Raw genomic sequence first — 20,592 nt, forward strand, 5'->3', positions numbered from 1 at the left:
GTGATTGAATTTCAGGCGATTAAAAGTCAATTTAGAGTAATTGCGAGGAGAGACGATTATTCATTGAGTAAAAAGGAAATATGCCAGGGTTTCGTAAGGTTTCGAAAGGAGATTTAAATGCCTGATACATTCCTGGGGTACCTTTGCGGTGTTGGGTAAAAAAAGATACTTTCACGTGGGTAAGCGAATGAAGTAACTCTGCGGGACGAGGATCACCGGAAGCTTTTATTGTTTTACAAGTTTACTACGTCGGTCCGCACTAGGCTGACCCCGACAAAGCCTGATTCGATTGTCTCCGAGAAGAACCGCCACTTTTTCCGCGTGGTCGTCGAACTTTTACGTGGTCGCTTCCCCTCGTCTTCTATCGTACCTCACCGACGCACAACATTCTAACTCTATTATCAATACAATCATCCTTCCCCCTCCCCCCTCCTCATGCCTCTACTTTTATCTTTTACCATCCCTTCTCCCCACTAATGGGACCAAGCAACCCTGCTTAACTTTCTTGCACTAAGCCACTTGTACCCAAAACCCTACTATGCATTGAACATTTTATAATAAATTTATTTACCTTCTTACAAAATTTTCAGGATTTCAACCAAAAAATGTAAACTTTTTCACCATTATTCATGGGGAATTGTAATTGGGCTCGAAATCAGAGAGAGAGAGAGAGAGAGAGAGAGAGAGAGAGAGAGAATTCTCAGGCAAAAAGTTTCTGTTCGTGAAAGAAAGAAGGGTCGACCGGGGCTTCACCCCGTCCAGGAAGTATTTCTTCCGAATCGGTGAGCCGCGACGGAAATGAAAATTTCACATCTGAATTTTTTCGCATTCGTCGCTCGCGCGTACACGAAGGGGTGCCATCCAGCTTGGAATTCCGGACAATGCCACCTCAACCCCCGAGTTGACTCGTGTTAATTTCTTCTCCATCCCCCCTCTCCTCTTCTAAACCATTATTCTTCCCCGTAAATATTCATTCTTCTGTTTCGTTCAACTTTCTACAGACGTCATCCTTTTCATTCTCTGCACTGAAAATAAATAATTTTTGTTCGTAGAAATTATTAAATATAATTCTCTAATTTCGTCTTCGTCAGAAATTCGTATGGTTAGGATGTTTCCCTCTGGTTTGTCTAGGCTCGTCCTGAATCGGAGCGGATTGTAGAGCGAGCAGGGAGAGGGGGTACCGGAGGGAGCCCCTACTTTTCCACCCCAAAGAACGGAGTCCTTCGAGTACATATCCGGCGAGCGGGGTCGAGTCGATTTAAAGCCGAAGTGGACGATTTCCTCGTCGACGGGAAACGGGGAACACAAGTCGGACCTTTAGCCATCACCGGGACTCCATTTTACACTGTCGACGTCCGACTAATCGACGCTTCTTCCGCCTACGTGCCCAACTAATCTCACACCGCTCTTTCTCTCTATAATTATCCCTGCTACTTATTTTAACAAAGAATATTACTTTCTTCATCTTTATACAATTTCAGATTCATCAGCCATTTATAGTCAGTCTTCATCTATTTTTGCAAATTTCACTGTATTTACGTAAATGTAAATTCTGCTTAAATATTTCTGATTCTCTTTTGTCTCTGCCAAATTCGCATCTTGTTACACCTTGGCTTTTATAAGACAGAAAACTCCTAAAACGGATGCTCAATCGAATCTTTTAGACGTTCAAACGAGATTCGAGAATATCATTCGAGTCCATTTATATTACGCTATAATAAAGTTTTGACGCGTTAGGAATTATGCAGGTTCGAGAACGTATCTCTGTAATAATGGAAAATAATCAGCTTGCTAAGAACAACTGACAAATTGTGTAATTTGCAAGTGGTACCAATTTGGTATATTTGAAAAGTGAAATTATTTATGTCGATATAGGAGAGTTTTTTGTGCGGTATTGTAGGAATAGCGAGATTAAGCACGGTTCTGAATAATATATTCATTCTTGAACCAAGTTAAAAGTGTAATTGCTGATCGACGAGTTTAACAAGTAGATTTTAACGGATGGATCGAGCAATTGTTAGAAAATTCATGTAAATCGTACAAAACTCCGATCTATTTTTGTACCCTCGAGTTTTGGCTTCTTGCTGATGCGTCAAGTTGAAGTTTCTCGTAATAATTAAGAGTTTTATTTCGTCGCGAGCGAGAATCATTTATGGAAGCAGCGTTGAGCTCGCTTGAATTTCACTGGAATATGTCGAGTGCATTTTATTCCTGCTGATATCACGGGTCCCGTCATCCGTTTCACGATGATACCCCTAAATATAGCGACCCCCGTAGAGACAATCAATCAGCTGATCACCGGACCTTGACTGTGTCCACATTGCGCGCCAAGGCCTCTATTCCAATATATTCTGCACCTACACACACACACTCACATTCTCTACCATGCATGCTTAACAAAACAGTGGAGAATTAACAATGCAGAACACTTCGGGACCAAATCGAAATCAATGAATATTGACAAATTTGTGAAATCCAGTTGATGAAGAGACAATGATAGTCGCAGCGTTTTGTAAATAGTAAATAAATTAGAAGCTGATGGGAATAAACAAATGTCCAATCGTACTCCTATATATGTATTATTATTAAAAAAGAACTCAGAAAATGTTGATATTTTTAAGGAATCCTTATGGCGTGACGTATTTGCGTGAATTTTAATGGGCAATTTTTTTCTTAGCCTCCCCTCGCCGGTGTTTAATGCAGCACGTCGGATAGAAGCCAGCCATACGGGGCGTGAGCAATGAAATAAAATAACGACGCGAGCCATGAATGGATAGCGCATCTGCGACTCTCGTCTCATCCACCGCTGATCGACGATTCATTCGACACGAGAGAGATAGAAGGAGAGGGAAAGAGAAAATTTGCCTTTCTCATTTTCTTTCCCAACAAACGAGCAACTGTTGCGTCCAGCTCTCTGACATCGATGAAAAACACTGCGAGGTCTCGTAAGTTCGCAAGAAACTTACGAATCAGCTGCTCAGCGATGGTTAGAGTTTTTTTATGTCATTTTATTTATAGTAGAGAAGGTTTTACATGAAATTATATAACAGTTTATTTATTTTCAAAGTTTTAATTTTTGCTATTTTCTATTAGCGGAAAAATTACTAAGAATTTAATAGTAAAAAGGTTTTTAAAGGATTAGTGCAATTAAATGGTAATAGAAATTAATTCGCTATATCATTGTTCAACATTGATTTTAGAGAAGAAAAGTAAAGTGTTGAAGATGATTAAAAACTTAAACTATATAGCACTTAAATTCCACGATGTAATCTAACGAAAAATTACTAAAGACCCAACCTTACTTCAAAATAAAAAATGCTTTACGTGCTTGTGTGTGCGCATAGTAAAAAATGCCTTCCACTCTACCCAGCTTTCAACATCGAGTCTAAAGAATAAAAATGTAGGTGTTGAAAAACCTAAAAGCTAGGACCCTTCCACTTAAATTCTTCAATGCATTAGAAGGAAGACTCGCTGAAACTTTAATAATCGAGAAAAGGTTTTTGAAGTATAAGTGCTATTTCACGGCAAAGGAAGTTTATTCGCTTTGCCAGTTTTGAACGTTGAGTCCGGGGATGGAAAAGTAGGTGTTTTGTCGAGTGAGGGTGGGAAGGGGTGGGGGCAAGAGCGAGGTCCGGGTGAGCGGCTGGCGTCCCACGAGGGATCGTTAGACGATGCTCGCGTATCGAGCACAGGGTTGACATACACAAACAGAAGCCCGGTGTTGTAATTAACCACGATCATTCGCGGCAAACACGCGCGTTATGTGTGTACCTAGTCTATGCGTGTGGATATGAAAAGTCCCGCGGGAATCTCGCTGGGTCGGTCGTAGCTTCAAGGAGCGCTGCTGATCAATATTTATGAGAGAATCCAAGGGTGAATCCTACTATTCTACAACCTTGGTGGACCAGGAGTCTCCCAGCTGCGTCAGGATTGTGTGCTTATTCGGGGATACCGCGGTCAATATTTATTATGATTCGGACCCTGCGCATCCTCCGGAAAACCTCCCTAACCCGGCATCGCGATCACTCGACGATCCAGTTATTCAAACTCCCCCCCCCCCCTCCCCTGCACTCTTTCACTATTCCTCTCCACTCCTGGCTAAATAGTTCAAGGTCAGATTTGAACCGGAACGTTTTTCCTCGATTTTTCAAAGATTTCTCTTGCGAGGATGCTTGACGTTAATGTCCTATACATATATATATATATTTGGAGCGCGTAGGTGGATGGTCCGGAGGGTGAGCGATCGAACACGTGTGCGCGTTTGTGCGAGTGAGCGTGTGCACGGAAACGCGACGATCCACCCCTGCCGACGCTAAAAGCATATCTGTGTCGCGTTGCGAATATATGTACGGTGGAGGACCGAAAGCAGTCGGAGAGAAGAGGAGGGAGCAGCACAGTGGTGAAAATGAGAGGGGAGAGAGAGAGAGAACGAGGAGGGGACGACGGTGAAAATGAGAAGGGGCGAGAGAGAGGCAGCAAGATGGACCAACATTTTCCTATAACTGGTAACTCGAAACCTCCCAAGAACCATGTCAAAAACCAGATTCATCCAACTCTAGAAAAAACAAAATCCTTGCGAAACAGATAAGAGTTTTGAGAAATTTGTTGTTATGCAAACTCATCTCGTGTTGGCTGAGGTTCTTTTACATATATATATTATAGTATATAAACTCATGCGATTTCAGGCTCGGAGAGCTGATAGGAGACTATCAGGGAGCGCATTTATGGTGGATTCTTTCTAGGAAACGAGTAGATAGGAATCGCAGGACCCGGTTTCATCGTGAATTGGCCGTGACTGGAAGTTACACAGCTGCGAGTAGCATTTCAATGCGTTTGCGGGCAGGTTTCGCGAGCCGCCCCGTAAAAGTGACTGGTCCGGTTCGATTAACGTCCGACCGGATTCGATTAAGCCGCTGCAAACACGTTGCACCCTCCCCCAACACCCCATCGTGCCGCTTAATAAATTCGATTTCGCCGCCTAGCAAAAGCGCAACGAGCCCCGACAAATCCACGGGAACCCCCTTATACTTCATCCAATAACTCTCCTTTCCTTTCTCTCACTATCAATACCCAACCTCAAAACTACTGCGATGTCCAGTCAATAGATAAACTTTGCTAATATAAAAAAAATCCATGGTGATTATCGAAAACAGACGTTTTCTTCAGGATCCTGCCAATTTTATCTTCGGGGTGTAGATATAATGCAAATATGGTGAGCACGGGACGAGTAGAAATCTTGCTAATAAAAAACAAATCCTTTGACACATCCAACAACGGTCAATTCGACTCTCGATGATTAACAAAAACAGACGTTTGCAGAATTCTGCCAATTTTATCTTCCCCGCGTAGATATAACGCAAATGGCGAATATTGGACGAATAGAAATCTTGCTAATAAAAAACAAATCCTTTGACACATCGAGCAACGCTGGATTCGACTTTCGGTGCTGATTATCGAGAACAGACGTTTGCAAAATTCTGCCAATTTTATCTTCGTCGCAGATATCATGTAAATGACGAATATTAGATGAATAGAAATGACCAATTAGGAGAGAAATAAATGGCCTTAGATCCATTGGCCCACAAAAGAGCGTGTCTTAATCGAAGAATATAAGCATGCAGAGATAAAATTTGAGAAATTTTGATTTTTCAAACTTTTCGGCTCGTTCTTTGATATTCGAGGACATTTGGTAGCGCTAATGAGTTACACGAATGCTTAATGCGCTATTAAAATCGTTGATTAGAAGTCACGAGTACTGTATTTATTTTAATAGAATCACTGGCCTGAAATAGCTATTTGAAACTATATGTATATCCTGTTTAATGCTCGTAAGAGAAACGCAATAATTTCTTTAGGAATAAGATTGTAGGATTTTGTGTTTTTTCAGAGACTTTTCCATGAATTTTGATTATGCCAATTGCGGATAGGTAATGGAAAAATGGTGAAATGTATTTGTCGATTCACCCCCCATAAGAGAGGTAACAAAGTCAGGCTGGGTCCCCTTTTCAGGATTATTCTTTGGTGTACATACGTAATGTAATAATCGGCATGTATACGTGCCATATGTGCCGATGTTCCCTCGTCCACCAGATCTGATCATGCAAGTATGTAATTGTGCCAGGAAATCAAGTCTGATAAATCTATCTCTATATGACTTGGCTTAACCAAAAAATTACATTATAGTTCTTCCTGCCATCCTAGCTCCTTATAATTTTCATATAAACCTTTTCCAATTAATCTTTGGCAAAAAGCTTATAGAATTAATTTGCCAAAAGATATGCTGGCACAAATTTCACGCATCGTCCTATGCATATTCATATAGAAGCTATCAAGGTACAAGCGAACATTTTGTTCGTCAAAAATCCAGAAATTTATTAACGAGATAATTTTACAAGTTTGCGTGGATATTCTCCATTTGAGTGGTTATCGGACAAATATTTACACAGCGAATCCACATGCACACGTACAATAATCCGCACTTGTTCAGGGTGGAGCGCGTGCTTTGAGGGTGGTTTTAGTATGGGCGGTGGAGATTCTGATTAAATCAGCATTAGAACGAGCCAATGGTTGATGGGTGGGGGGGGGGGGGGGGTCATTGGCCCTTCTTGCGACAATGACACCAAATGTCGAGCCCGAGGACCCTTGGATCCTCGGAGGAGCTTTGTCGGGGTGGACCAGGACTTAATCACGATGCTCTCCTGCCATAGGAACAGGTGCCCTCACCCCCTCAACCCCAGTCTCGCCTTGTTCACTCTCGTAACCCCTCGAAACCGATACACTCTTCCATTCCTATTCACGCCGAAGTATATTGCACTTTGAAAACCAACGGCCATTTGCAGCTTTCTACGCGCGAGCCATATTTTTTTTCCTGCAATATATCCACTCCTCCCGAATCAAATTGATCGAGCTTTCCCATGACCAATCTCCTATTCTCTCTGCTAAAAAATATTGCTCTTTCTATTGGAAAAAGAAAAGAAAACAAAGTGATATAAGGGAATTAACATAAGACAGTAAAGATAAGGCGATTCAGGAATGGATCGTATCGAGTAATGAGACGAGATGCATTGGGGGAGCAAGGCAGGTGAGATTGGCTACTGTCCCAGTGGGTCCTCCGCAGTGGTACTTTGCTTAACGACCGAGCTGTCGTTTTTCAACTTGGAAGGCGCCCGTGCGTTTAAGGTCTTACTTTCACTAAATCCTCGAATTAGTAGTCAGCGTCGTCCGCGATGCAAGATAACGCGGATGTAGATGCCCGGTCAGATTGGGAGGATCCTCGGGAGGGATAGAAAGAGAGGAGGGGGAGGGGGGGGGGAGAAGAAAAGAGGCAAGAATTGGGCCCCTGATCGCCGGGGCCCGATCAATGCATCCGGAAAAGGCCCGAGCAATGACGTGGCAGATGCGAGTTCTCGATTAGGGATCACCCTGCTCATCCCCTCCCAGGCTCACCTTCCTGGAATTTCCAACCCTCTTTCTTCTCTGCAAGCTTCTTCGCCTCCGACTGTCAGCAACGCCTGATAACACGCATCTCTTCCACACCTTTTTCCACATGAATATTCTCCAGACATTTCATCAACCCTCCATATAGAAAATACCTCCACGTCACTGCAATCCTTCTACAATCAATTTCTACATCTCGCTCTCAAAACTTCTACTCTTTGTTCGATCATCCCCTCGCGAGTAACAGGCTCCACCTAATTTTATTCCAATCCATTATGATTCACGTGTGAAAGGATTAATATTGACTTTTTGTCCGGAATTCAATTGGATTCTTCTAATTTGTTTAATTGCGGTTGACTCGGGGACGACGAGGTGCGAGCGCACCTCCGACAGTCGTGCTGTGTGCCCTAGGAAAAATGGTGCCGGTGCAAAGGGGGTCCTGACTTTTCGACACGTGGCTCCAACAGTCGAATTCATTGCCACCGACACGTGACTTCCAATCAACTGACATTGTGATCAGAGCGCCACACACGTCACGCACCGATAAATTTACAACGAAGAAAACAGACTGGATGCCATACGTTTCGTTTTAAAGCTCGTTCGATTTTTTAAGATACACCGAGTCTCTATATATATCGCTGTTGAATTTTATCGACAAATCCTGAAGAGATATCCATTTTTATCTACGATGCTTTTTTTATACTTAAGTTCGTTTTAATAATTATAGTAACGTGATTTAGCAAATTTCAGCTTATTTCGGTTATACCTGTTTCGACCAAGGTTACAAGGTAGGTGGATTAAATTAATTTGGTGAAGCGGAATCGTAAGAATTATGGAAGATGCGATAGAAATTAATTTTCATGTTTACGAAGATTCGGGGGAAAAAATAGTTTAGTGTGATTATATAGTGTTGTGCGTTACGGTCGGCACATGTAGGAGTTACGCGAATGTGTGGAGGCCACTGACAAATGACGCGTGGCGTCGTTCGGGCACGCGACGCCTAATTGACGTTACCGTGACGTCACGTGGCTCGGATGTACCGCTTGGAAACTTCGCGTCGTCCCTTATCCGACGATCCACACGCACGAGAGCCACGTGACACTTATACGCGTCCTCCTTTCTCCCTGAATATCCGCTAAGGCCGCGTGGTCGACGAATAATTAGTCAATAGGCCACGTCCGCGACCGGAAGTCGACCATCAATATTTTCCTTACCGACCACGCCATGGAAAAAGCTTTTGCGGTTCCCCATTTTTTGCCGCCTCGTGCTGAAATTTAGCCTAAGTGATTTCCCGCCCCAGTGTTGTACAGGTCCTTCCAAAAAAAAAGTGCAAAAATTATTGCGATTGGAAAGGTGACTTTTACGTGTAAATCTGAGACTAAAGTTCCTTTGTCACTTTTTGATCCGACCGGGAATTTTGCGATTATTCGTGATTCAAAGTAGCCAATCAGCTGGCAGTGGGCGTGGCTAAACGGAATCTCTGGGTTTTTCGTTAATAACTAAAGAACCACCGAGCGGATTTGAAAATGCCAAAGAACTTTTCGTCTCGGAATTACACGAGGAATGTATTGTTCGCTCGAGGCATCTCATAAATAAATTTGTGAGACGGAATGGACGGCCACGAGGGGTGTTTCGTCCGAAAAACTTTGTCGCGGATTAATGGAAACCTCGTCACAGGAACACTCGTCATTCTAGACAATTTGAAAGATCGTGAAACATCGGGTTTTCTTGGCGAAGACTCGCAATTAATGACGAGCGGATCTATCAGAGAGGGGTTGATCCTGGGGGTGGACACTACAGGATCATTAAGCCTGTATATAATACCAACTGCTCCTTGATAAACGACGTGAGTTAGCCTTGATCATTTTTTCCAGGCTCTCCACGCGATCGATCGTAAATACAATGAGAGAACGGATGTAGTTGAAAATGAAGAATGTGATTTTTCTATCGCCCTTGCTAGAGAGTAGGTTAAAAGGAAATCTCACGGTTTCTTTGGTGACGATAGTGGGGGGTTTTCCTTAATGGGCGACGACGCATGGAATATGATCCACGTTATGCGGCATAATGTCGCGTTATTACTGCACCCTTTGTGCCTAACTCCCCCGCTCGCCACAGCGATACCATCCCATCACACTTTCCCACAGAAATCCCCTAACAGAAATCGAACCCGAACTTGTTCGACTATCCCTTTCTTTCTTTCTCTATGATCGACGGAAATTCTTCTCTTTGCTTACTTAAAAGCCCAATTTACTCTAATGCTCCTCCACACATGTATAACATAGAGTCACTCATACTTTACTAAAATAACTCCTTTACCGATGATTAATTAAATTTTTATGGGACAGTTTACAAAATATACAAATTTTACAATTAATAAAATTGGAATAATTTTCTAAATGTGTTTGTGTGTGATCGATTGAAAATAGTACTGAGATAGGCGATGTGGCATGCATATGAGAATGCAAATCGATTTAGCGGGCTTTTTAGCATGAAACGCGGGGTTCTCAAGAGAGAGGTGCACCACGATCCTTGCACGATAGGAGTTGCGGGAATGAGAAACCGTAGAGGCGCCTTTGGGAGGGTATAATAGGATGGTGCACTTAGCCCTTCGCCACGGGAACCATCGCCGTGGCGAATCTCTCAACAAACACGCATCCTTCGTCATCTGCCGCCCTATTTTCTATCTACCAACGCCAATATATTCCGCGACTCATGGACAGAAGCTGTTGAGTCACTATTTCAGCCGCAAACTGTTTAATCCATACCGATTACGTTCACATCTATTAATTTATAATAAATCATTTAGCATCCATAATATAGAATATAATAAATTTTCCATTTATTCAGTGAACTAGAACAGAAGCTCTTGAATCACTACTTCCACTATGTGATATTTAATGTCATCCATAACGCTTCTTTTTAATATTTCTTTACCAAAGTTCTATTAGTACTACAATAGACAGTGGTTACTGTAGGGAACATAAGGGTGAATATGTTTAGGAAATATTCCTTCATAATAATTTATATTGTTCATTTACCATCAATAATAAAATATAAAATAGTTTTCTTTCTTCTTATTCCTTTATTTTTATTTTCTCACAGAACTCAACGAGTATTGCGGATTATCGTTAGTAGCTAGAGCTATTTCTCGATGAAGCACGCAGGGGTGAATCTGTCTGGGAAAGTATCGTGGAAGGCAGTAATGAATTAATTGGCAGAAGCGGCGCGTGGCCGGATGCAGGAATAGACGATCGTGCTCGACTTCCGGCGAGGAGTCTCCGTTCTTCCTGCGGCCTCTCGTGGCTTTTGCGTCCTTCCGATCGAAAGCCGCAAAACCCGGACTCTCCCCTCCCCACCCTCTTACACTTTCCCGTTTGGAAAATATTTATCGCCCACCGGTCAATCTCATTTCTCTCCAAATCTTGCACAAAGGGCAGTAAAACTCTTAAATGTTCGTCCTTTCAATCCCTCCCCCCCCCCCTTTCTACCACCCTATAAACTCCCCCTCGAGGAAACACTGTTCACAAACAATTAATACATTATAAAGAAACTTTTTCTATCGTGGAAAAATCAGCAACAAAGTGAACAGCATTGAGAGCAAAACGTTTAACGATTTATTTGTCAGTGAGATAAAAAAGAGAGATCGGTGAGGTTGGTAAAAATGCAGAAGATACATACGAAGGGATAATCTGTACAAACAGCTGACGCGTGTTGCATTTTATCGCAAATGCTTTTTTCTTATTTTTCTGTTTTTTAGCTCGAGCTCACACGACCACGCGTTATCATTTTATCGCTACCCTGCAACTGTTAACATTTTTATTCGACGTTGTAACACTGATGAAGAATTATTTTCTGTTATTTAAAAAAAGAGAAGCAGAGAGAGAGAGAGAGAGGGAGAGAAGTGAGAAAGGGGAGTGAAAAAAAAGTATCGGTAAATGAAGTACGAGTTGAAGTGGAAGAGAGACGATGAGCACGTGATGGGATCAGCAGCTGCGCTTTTGGGCCATATGGCACGTAAAACAGGAGTACAGCACGAGCCTTCGAATGCCACCCCCACGTCTCCGCGCATCTGATAAGAGATTGTCATGCCGATAACACGCTACCGTCATATATCACTTTTTCTTTTGCCTTCTGACAAATCTCTGACCCCCGCCCTGCTGCAAAAATTACATCCGTGCATCTACCTCCACACCCCTACCTAATTGAACACTACATCCCTGTTCCCTACCCCCCTCCTATTGCCCTAATTTTATTCTCCAAACCTTGTAATTAGCCCTGAGTTTCTTAAAACTTCTCCTCGAATTAGCGAATCGTTATAAATATATATGAAAATGACGTTTCGATCATTAAAAATTCCTAATAGGGAGAATTATAATATCTTACAGAAAATACCTGGAATTACAAGGAACGTATATTCCACTAACTAATTGTAAGTACATTTAACCAACATGCCAGTATATTGCGGGCTTGCGCGTTATCTGCACACGCATTACCGAGTCTCTATCGTCCGGCTATTTAACGTCAAGTGGATAATGAGGTGATATCGCTAATTATACATTCACCGTGCAAGCGCTAAATTTTCAATAAAAAAACGTCAAAGTAATACCTTGATAAAATGTTTAATTAAAAAAGTGTAAGAATTCTATGAAATTTCGTGGAGTTATTCAAAGTAGGTCTGTGGGAATTGATTAATTTTTTGCTTTGTTTTTAAAACAATTAACGGCCTGGAAAGTGGAGGGAGGGGCGGGGGTGGAATTGCATAGAAATGCAGTAATTAAGGGTGGACGGTTGGCGGGACACACGTGAAGTTATAAAGTCGCACAAACGATGATTAGAGATCGCGTGTGTTCCAGTTGTACTAACCGGTCAATGTTCATCCCCTAACAGTTTCAAGCTACCAACTCCCCCCCCCCCCGTGAACGGTCGTCAAATAGCTAACTTCACGCACGCGATCCTCGCATTGACTTATTCCTCCCTTATTTAGCTTTATAATAAACTTTCGTAAATTCTGCCGGGATAAACTGAAATTCTCCTGATTCAGAGATTCGATAAGATAGGTAATCTCTTTTGTTTTTTGTTGTTGTTGTTTTATTATAATTAATTTGTTATAATATCTGGAAGGGCTATCCAGGCTCGACGTCGTTATTTATTTTAATTTGACGCCTTGTCCAATCGCTCCTCATAACCAACCGAGCCAAATTGCTGTGACACAAATGCGAATCTTTAATGAAAATTGATGTCGTGAAAAGCCAATGATAACAACATCGAGATATCCATGTCGATGATCAATTTTATAGACTAAAATGCTACATGCCATATTCACGAGTGTCAAATCTCGTTTCTTATTAATCGACATCTCGTAATTGGTCTCGCCAGTTTTCCATCGACAGCTACTCCCGTCTACCTGTGAAAATCGAATGTGTATTTTTATGTTGGTTTTTTCTTTAAATAGATCAGAGTATTTTCTAAATTTACATACATGGTGCAGTTTTTCTCGTAAAAAATGTTCCCTAGTTGTGAAAATATAACAATCTGGTTAACTTGACATTTTATTCCCTCATCCCTTTATCCTCTCTGAAAACTTCGATATTTCTCCCTCTCTCGAAATTTAATTCTAATTCTATAATTCTCTTTCTCGTTTTCTACAGGAAAACATTAGGTTCTATTTGATGTAGTATGGTCATTTTTGTTTTCGTAAAGCAATTGGCATGACTACTTCCTTCGCCCTTTTATCTATAAAAATAGAATACATTTTTTTTGTTGGTTTTTTCTTCAAGGGAATCACAACGTTTTCTCAATTTATTGATTTTTCGTTACAATTTCTCGCAGATTTTGCGTTAGTCGATCAAGTTGAGTAAATATGGCAGGAAGATGGTTGTTATTAATGCAATATCACGCGCGTAAAAGATGGAGAAAGGTGAAAAATGGCTCGGAGAAGGTTGTTAAGGGCGGTTGCAGATGCAGCTGCCGATGAGACAGGAAAGTTTCTGGCCAAAGCAGTTATGTCTATATGTCGTCGTGCGTATTTCGAGACTCGGGACTACCTTTCTCTCTATCCGTCCGACAAAAGGGCAGCCACAAACAAATATGTAAGTATAAAAAAAGAATAAATACTCCTGGCCGAAAGTCAATATTGTTGGAGAGTCCCTGTCAGCCTGGCTTCTTCAAGGTAGGACCTGTTCAACTAAACCTTGCCCGTATGTTTCATGGACTCTGCTGAAAAATCTGTTTTCGAGGAAAAGAATCTCATTACGACTTAACTGCTTTAAAAAACATGCATAATTACAGTATTATAAATTATATTTAAAAAATTGCTCTTTGAGGGAGAAAACTCAGTATCAATAATGTCAAGTAGTCCTTCTGAATATTCTTCCATCGAAGTACAATCTATTTAATTAAGTTTTACCTTTGGCTTTTAACTTTTCTTAAAAATCTCTCTTCTAACAATAAAAATATATTACAATTTAATCTCATCCTCTTTTGAAGAGAGAAAGACCACTATGAATATTCACAGAACAATCGTCGAAGAATTTTCACGTGGACAAAGATTCACGGTTGAAAAACTTGACAAGGCAATAAAGTTGTCAGACTGTTTTTTAAAGAGGAAATAATCGTCGGGTCGCATTAGGGATCCATTACATACGGGGTCACGCGTTCAAATACATATTAACCCCCCGAGCGTTGCAGCCAGCGTGCAAATCCCTTTTCGCTGTACGCCAAATTGAGTTTATCGCGCGTACTCGTTGTCCACAAACGCGCAAAATTGCCTACATTTTCCTACAAAACTTTCCCCTTCGCCATTTTTCCCACTATCCCCCCCCCCCCCCCCCCTCAACATTGCAGAAGTTACCATTTCGAGAATAGCACTTGTTTTTGGCTTTGCCACATTTGTTTGGGCTACCCACGTTTGTTTGCAGAAAGGATTAATTAAGTTAGTGAATTTGCCTGCGAGAATTTGTTGCAAAACGGGCCAGTCGAACAGAGGGATTCTCTCCTCGCGTTGCCCACGGCTATTTTCCACTCGGCAAAGGGGTTAACGCTTCGAAAATCCGTAATGGATCCGTAATGCATTGCTGCGATTATTTTTCACTCCGAACTAATGAACAATGCTAATTAAAATAATTGATCGTGGAGAAATCGAACGGAAATATTTTCCAGTCGAATGTATACAATCCTCTCGGATCGTGAAAATGGTGCAGGGGTGGGGGAAAAATGGACTGGTCAAAATTCGATTTGGAGGTGGAATTTGTTGGTAGGTTCGGATAGGAATAGTGGGGAAACAGAGAAGGCTGGGCAATTCCAGGTAAGATTAGTGTGGAAGATTACATGGCACTTGACGCGTTTCCGAAGACGATGGAGAGGGGTGAGAGAGAGAGAGAGAGAGACGTTGAGGGAGGGGAGGGGAGGGAGTGTCACCCCAGCATATGACACAGCTTTTTAGACAGCGGCGAGGATCTTTGATCTAGCAAGAACGCCACTCTCGTCCTGAAGGATCCTGAAGGATCTCCACTCTCGTCTAGCGAGACTAACACCTGCATTCTGCGGAAATAAAGACTTTACCCATGCCGTCCTTCAAAAATCCAACGTTTTTCTTAATAGCGAAACACTCCCGTCTGGATTTTTTCCTTTCCTTCCCCACTCCTCCCTGCTTTCATAATAATGCAAAGATAACTTCAATGGAATTTCACGTCTCTTTCGATGACGATCAATTAACCCGCTCTTTTTTAGTCCTTTAAAAAATTAACGTAATATCAAATTGAGTTAAATTTCAAAAATTTGAAAAAAAAAATACATGGATCGAATCTTATTTTTTTTTTTTTAATTTATAAGCAATATTTAGAATAAGGTACAAGGTGGTAAGATGGGGGAATGAACAGGGAAGTTTTGAAGAAAATAGCAGTGGATGTTGATGAAATATGGGTGAAGGGAGTGGGGGAGGAAAATATAAAGTGGAAGAAAAGAGGAAAAAAAATAGAAAAGAGAGAGACGGAGACTCCATATCGATATACCGTGATATTCGCCATTCACCATTCGCCATTCGTTGTTCGAGTCATGAATTATTATCCTCGGGCGTGAGTCGCGGGTTTAAGCGGCTCTGGAAACGCCAGATCGATATGGCCCGTCCGCGCAAGTCTGCGAATGTCGCTGTTACAACACGCGTAAATACGTGCATAGGCGCGCTCGCAACCTCCTCCACACCCACGCACACTCGTAACGGGGAATCCAACACCGAAAGGCCCAAATCTATTCAAAAATTTCCACTACTATATATATATATATATATATAGGCCCTTTTTGTCTCTCCTGTAAACATCATAAAATTCAAAATAAGAATCAAATAGGAACATATACGAGACGAATCTTAAACATTAAATTCACAGTTTTATTCGTTGATAGAATTTTCTTATATATAATTAAAGAATTATTTTCTTGTGGTTGATACAAATCGCATTTTGTTTTGTTCTCCAGGTGTAAATTGGTGTATAAAATGGAGGTTGGTGATGGGGTGGGGGTAGAGAAAAGGATAACTCTTGGCGCAGGAGGGCTCGCAGGGTGTCCTGAGGGAGCGGCTTGGCTATACTTCGACTGGCTCGACTCACGCGGGCGTGTACGAGCGCGCACGCGTGTGCAATGCGTGGACCGGCACTCTCGGCCGAAAAACGGAATATCCCACGATCGATTATGAAATTATTCCGCGCTGCCGAATTTCAATCGTAGCATCAGCCTCGATACTGCCAAGCAACTACTTCCATGGCACTCCAGACTCTCTCATCTCTCTTCCGGATCAAATTGTCCAGACTTTTTTGCGCCAAACCGTGAGAATCATTCTTCTTGTTCTATAGTATATATATATATATATATATATATATATATAAAGTCGCATTCGGCTAATCATTCGTTGAAATGGTTGAGAAATCTCTCGGTTTGGGTTTTTCTTTTCAAATAATAAGGGAGAAGAAGCAAAGTGGCGGAAACAGACGTTCGCCAATGTTAAAAATCGAATGACTCCACTCGAGGCCCACTCGAGAACTTCCAAGTGGTTGACGGTCCCAAGTTTACATCGATCCTCAAATATTCGAATATTTCGCAAATTCTTCGATAAATTTTCTCCGATACTTTGTTGAAAAATCAAGTAGGAAACGAAGATTCTCTGAAGAATAAAGTAGAGGGGAAAATCGAGATAATAAAGTATACGTTTTGGATTCAAGGTCGTTGGAGATTGGTGAAGAAGAAAAAAGCGTTGCTGGCTGACAATTAAGTAAAATTATACAGTGGCAAAGTGGAGGAAGAGGGCAATTAGGAGTTCTGAGTTGAATAGAGAGGTCGAGGGAAAAAACGTGAAATTACAGGAAGAAGAATGGCTTATTGCTATGTCCACTCTTTTATGAAAGAAACATGAAGGTGTGAATAATCGAAACACGAGTGATTACAAGATGATAATCGGAGGAATTTGTAATGCATGCATAAATTGTATCAATTGCGGTGAAACGTGAAATATAAGAAGAAATTGAGACAGGAAACTAGATTCACTATTGGACATGGAAAAATTGTCAAAAACTTGGGTGAAAAATTACAAGAAAATTCGAGTAGCAGATATATCATTCCAAATTAGGAAAAAAATGAAACATTCGTAAGTGGCGAATTATATTAATTGAGGACTCAAATATTCAAGTGTTAAAAAACGTTAAATTGAAAAGAAATATAAAAGAAGATGAATTAGAAGGAAATTACTGAATGTAAATTAATAAACGAAAGTCAAAAAATTAATGACAACTGACGAGTAAAGAAAGAGATGTTGAAGATTCGAAGTAGAATAAGAATCTAGGGGGGCGTAAAAAAGAAAAATAGGAAACTGACTAAAGGATTAGAAGACGAAGAAGGCAGAGAGAGAGAGAGAGAGAGAGAGAGAGAGAGAGAGAGAGAGAGAGAGAGAGAGAGAGAGATGTCGAGGAACCATTGTACAGATTCGGTGAAAAAAAATTGGGACACTGAGAGAAGGAAGAAGCGTGGTGTTCGACAGTGGCATCGGATCCTGGATGGTTAGTGGGGGCCACGTGCGGAAGGGAAGACGAGGTGGAGGTGGAGTAGACTTTGAAGGAGAGGAGAAGAAGGAGGAGGAGGAGGAGGGAGGAGGAGTAGGAGGAAAGGTTGATGGGGAGAAGCTTTTAGCTGGGCGAGATGGTGCCGAGATAACGGCGCGCCGAAGTGCAGAGTGCGCGCCCGTGTACTATATAGCACTCTTCCTACACTTATACTTCACTTTATTTGTGTGCGTCCCTCTTACTACCAGTGTACTCCCCCTCCCCCTCCTCTTATACCCAAGCAAAATCCAACCACGCCGCGGAAAAGCAACGATCTGCCCAACTTGAAATTTTATTCCCACTCTTAAACCTGCCTCATCCCCTTCTGTGCTCCAAACGACTCCATTTCTCTCTCTCACTCTCTCCCTCTCTCTATACCTCTCCTTTCATACAGGAAAGGGTTGGCTTTTCCTTCAGCAGCGCTCATTTTTTTTGTCAAAAAATCGTTTAGACTGCCGTGTAAAAGCGAGAAAGAAGCAATTGGCGCGACACCGCGAAATGAAAATTTCATTGGCGTCTCCCTCGGGGACTCGTTCGCTCAAAACTGCATCGCGGCCAACGGAAAACGGTCCCCTTTAAATTTTCACTCGACTTTTAGATATTTAGACGAAAGAATGTTTACTCCCATGGAAATCCAGCGATATAAACCGCGAGAGAAAATGTCCTTTCGCCACCGAATTTTTTATTCATTCTAAACGACCATGGATAAAAAAACTCAATGTAACGTTCGTAGGTATATACAGTATGATTTATAATTTCGTTCAGCTTTCCGGTAGGCGCCAATGCATTGTAATTTCAGCCACAATCGGAACACTCTCATTTTTCATCACAGCACTGGTTTTTTTCGGTTGATTAGAGAATCGTTAAATTGTAGCAGCATTCGCTGCGCAATGAAATTTTTGCTCACCATAAAAGACCTTGTATAAAAAAAGCCAATATACCACTTTTAAATTATTTAATTTTATGAGTTTAAAATTCGCTGGAACTTTCGATTTTACACGAATTCACTATAATTTCATCCACTATTGAAATGTCTGACTTTTCGTCCCAACTCACTTGTTGTCTTTCTATTACGTATGGAAGCTTTTGAGGAAAAACTCAATTGCAGCTATATTTATACGTACACATGCGTGTACGTATTATATAGATATGTATAGGTGTTAAAGATTTCTACTGAAAGCCATACGTGGTACGGCGCGTAATATAGCCAAGTACAACGTTTTCCTATTAGATAATATAAATTTTTTCCCAACGTATAAGTTTTGAGTAAGTTAAAATTTTCTCGACCAAATTTGCATATTTCGATCGTTTACTGAAACATTATGCTGGATATTTGTCTAATTTTCATCAATGGCACTGAAATATTGGGGATTTTAGGAAATTATTACATTTGTTTTAGAACAACTTTTGTGATTCAAAAATTCAATCAGCTTTAACATTCCCCAACTAGTATAAATTTGTTATTATTTTAAAAATGTAAGCTTTATTATCGTTCTGATGCCAATATTGTAAGTGTTTATATGTAGTTGTTTAATTGCCAAATGGCCTAAATTATTGCTTCGTAAAGACATTATCAAAATAATTTACATCTTTCTTTCGCTAACTTACCGTTCTCCATCAGTTTCCACCATTCAAGCTACAACCGTTTAGATGTCAAAATTCTGTATGATCGTCTCTAAATTTAGTCAACTCACTCTGGTTCCGTAACGTTATAATGCATCCTTCAAAATTTGGATAAATTAAATAAATTTAATCGATTCCTAATAGCAAATTTAATTCAATTTAGTTTCTTACTTTATTATTATATTGGCAGATTGAGAAGACTCCCTGAAACCTTTCCATTTCTCTCAAGTCCTTCCGGTTTTAACGGGAAGGGAGAACAACGGTCGTAAAGACCGGCGCCAAGCTGTAACGATACACGAAATAAACATGCCAAACGTCATTGAACCTTCGTAGCTTCAGTTTCACCTTGCGTAAAAATCCTTGAAACTGAGATTATTTACACGACGCAAATGTGTCCCAAAATCTTTTATCATCGACGTTAAGAATAAGGTCCATAAACTCTTCAGGGAGCAACAGGATATTATCGTCATTCTTTATCGCGATTGAGTATTTCTTTCTTTTTCCAAGGATCAAGATTAAAGGTGTTTTGGAGCGGAAGGATTTTTCATGGATTGGAGGATTTTAGTTTTTCGAGGATCTTAGGAAGGAAGGGAAGGTAAATAGTATACCGGTTGACTTATTCCCAGTCGAACGCTCGGAAGGATCTGCGAACGATTATTTGGTCTGGACGGATCTTCCCGATCAAAACATTGCGGGTACACCCTGAAGTGTCCCGGAATTTACGAGGCTACCTGGGTCGATGGGTCACCTTGCCCTCATGTACTCAACCAACCCTCATTAGGTTATCAATGATTTTTCTAAGGTCCATCTTGGCTAAGCTGTGCGCACGCCCGATACGAGAAAAATCGGACACTTCCTTTTCCGGCTATCCGGCTGCTACAGGTATTCCCTTAATATCTGTGAAGCATACCGGAACCCATTGGCGAGTTTCCGGTCCACTTTGGAGACCCCCCATAAAGTTGAACGTGTGGCTCTGATCCTCCAACTCCTGGAAAACTAAAGCCAATTCTGACCTCTCGTAACCTTTATTTTGAGAAACGAAAGTCATATATACACCCTCTTGTAATTCAGATTGTGTGTGTGAGTGTGTATTTTCATGCTATAGCTTAACAATAAAATCTGAGGAAGATTATGAATTAACCATTTTCTCATTACGGCCATGCTGAATGGGTCAAGGTCATTTAGCGTTTGAAAGTATCTCGCAGCAACCCCGAAAAACAGAATCCTTAATCACTCACCCCTTTTTATAACTAAGATATCTATTTTTCACTTTGGTTTTTCTAATAATCCAAAATATAATATAATTATAATTACTAAATATTTTAGGATTATAATAATATAGCAATGGCGGGTGGATCAAGGTCATTCAGCTCTTGAAAGCGTCTCGCAGTATAACGATCGACTTATTGGGACCACACTTTGCTGCCTGGAGAATCGAAAAGAGCGCAGA

Source organism: Prorops nasuta, unplaced genomic scaffold (assembly GCF_024137725.1).
Source record: "Prorops nasuta isolate Cenicafe-Biocafe unplaced genomic scaffold, Cenicafe_Pnas_1.2 PNAS00006, whole genome shotgun sequence".
NCBI classification, from domain to species: Eukaryota; Metazoa; Arthropoda; class Insecta; order Hymenoptera; family Bethylidae; genus Prorops; species Prorops nasuta.